Source organism: Gavialis gangeticus, unplaced genomic scaffold (genome assembly GCF_001723915.1).
Source record: "Gavialis gangeticus isolate Ggan-Ray unplaced genomic scaffold, GavGan_comp1, whole genome shotgun sequence".
In the NCBI taxonomy this organism is placed as follows: Eukaryota; Metazoa; Chordata; order Crocodylia; family Gavialidae; genus Gavialis; species Gavialis gangeticus.
The window spans coordinates 11,304,316-11,306,564 of NW_017729003.1; the positions used below are offsets into that span (position 1 = coordinate 11,304,316).

At 49.0% G+C, this 2,249-nt stretch overlaps 1 long non-coding RNA gene across 1 annotated transcript in view; it reads right to left on the minus strand.

Moving 5' to 3' along the window:
- Positions 1-1,847: 1,847 nt before the first annotated feature.
- LOC109291039 overlaps positions 1,848-2,249 on the minus strand; it is an 8,466-nt gene continuing 8,064 nt past the window's right edge. Inside the window, exons 2-3 of the long non-coding RNA XR_002095740.1 lie at positions 2,003-2,010; positions 1,848-1,858 (exon numbers count right to left, since the gene is read on the minus strand). This is a non-coding gene — a long non-coding RNA (uncharacterized LOC109291039). The remainder of the gene's footprint in view (positions 1,859-2,002; positions 2,011-2,249) is intronic.

A 2,249-nucleotide genomic window follows, 5' to 3' on the forward strand; every position in this document is an offset into this window, starting at 1 on the left:
AAGACTGAATCAATTCAGACTCAGGCTTTTTGAATGTCTGCCCCTAGCCCAGGGGACATAACAGGAGGCAGTTTTCCTTTCCCTTTAAACAGAAGAGACCAAGTCCTGCAAACCTCATATTCTCCCACCCCTGCACAAGAGGGTGGTGGGTAAGTGAGATGGGTTGAGTGTCAGCAGAGGTTTGGCCCCAGGCCCCCAATCAGTCAGCCAGCAGAGCCAGACCAGTGCCAAGGACCATCACAGATTGAATCCAGGGAATCCAGGGAAAAGTCTGTCTCTGTCACAGCCAGGCAGTCTTCCCTGTGCCCTTCCCTGGGCTGCTTGTGGAGTAGCATACTTATGCTCTACCCTGTACACAGGCTCCTGTGGTCCTCACTTGTGTCTCAAGGTATTAGAAGAACAATCGGTCCTGGATTAAATGTATCCTGCACCACAAATCCATCACTTTCCCTGTGCACCCTAATGACTCCCACAATTCAATACCTAACTCCTGAAACAACCCTTAGAGCACACCATCATTTGTAAGCCCTCCTGGTGCACTAGTGAGGTAATTAGGTAACCAGTGCTAACAACTATGTGCATTAATAAGTATGCTAATTGATATTGACTGTCTTAGGACAGGTACTTTGTCAAGTGCCAATTAGATGCCCAAAAGCAACTTGAGAAATGGGAGGCTATGTGATTTGGCCTGAGATTTGGGAGCCAAAAGGATATTGGCTGCTAATCCAAGTCAAGCCCTTACCTCAGTCTTTGATCTCAGGGAATTCCCTCAAGGTCTTTATCCCCATCCAACCAGAAAAATCAGGAATCTCCCTGGGAACTCACTACTCTCTTTGAGAGAGGATTTTATCTGGCAAATACAGTAATGGGAGGTACTTGAATATGGTAAAAAATACGGAGGTTTGAGGAGAAAATGGGGAACACCTTTAAACCCCACTTAAATACATTAGACATTAAACAGTAGACATATTAGATATTAAAAAGGAGACCTCTTTTTTAAAAGACAGAGAAGATTGGCAAATGCTTTCAAAATAGGACACGGATTCTCATGGGCAACTGGTGCCCCCCCAGCAGACAGTCAGTGACCAGGGGAGAGGGTCCCCCAGTGGCCAATCCTGCAGGCCAGGAGGGGCAGGGGGTGTCCCCCGTGGCTGATCCTGCTAACTGGGGGCAGGGGTCCTCTGCAGCTGATCCTGCCAACTCACAACTGGCAGCAGCATGCCACTGGCACTTTCAGGTCAGCAGGATTGGCTGCGGGGGGACCATTTCTCCTGGCACACTCCCCAGTCAGTGCTCCCAGGTGGGGCACCTGCTCTCTCATCTGTGCCCCCTGCCCAGAAACACTGCTGTCAGGGGGTGCATCAGTGCTCTTAGGGGGTGCCCCCCCTATGCATCGCCACTACAGATTCTGTTTCTGTAACTCAGCCCTGAGCCAGATCTCAGCTGGGGATTCCTTTCCAATGGCAAAGTCTCAGATGGCATAGAAACAGCACTGGCAACTCTTGTGCCACCTTCTTTGCAGCCTCTGTCTCACCAGGAGTGTTTGAACAGGAGAGGTAGAGTCAGCCAGGAAGGTCTTGAGGCACCTTGGCCAATCTGGATTCTTTAGAACGGCCCCCAAATAGTGTAGCCCTCCCTCCAGAATCAGGGGGATGCAACCAGCATCTTTGCTTCCCTGAGCTTTACTTAGCTGTTTTTAACAGGCAGTGGGCACAACTAAGAACCTAGCCTTCCAAAATTCACCCTTTCTGAACTGTGTTTTAATAAGATTATAATTGTTACATACACGTACTTGTTTGTCTTAATGCCCAGGGATCAGATTTTTCTGTTGAATGTTCCCTAGGCTAATGAATCCCACCTTGTAGTTGTCCAGCAATTAATCTGTTAGTGTTATACATATAGTGCAAAAACTACATGTACATTTAAGGCAGTCAGTTTGTGGACAGGTACAATGGTGCCAGAAGGCCTCTGGAAAGGAGATCTGGAAAAAAATGGAAGGTACAAATTGTTCTATACCTGTCAGGTGCATAACTAGGGATGAGCAAGCAGGGCATCAGCCCCGGGTGCTAACTTAGGAGGGGTGCCAGAATTGCCCCCCACCCCTTCAGAGTCCCCCATTGCCCCCCATGCCTGGCAGCCAAAGGAGCCCCATGGCTAGCATTGCTTTTGCAGCAGCCACTGAGTGCACAGACACCACGTTGTTTCTATAAGAGCAACAAGCAGGGTGAGTAGACAATGCTGAAGCTGAG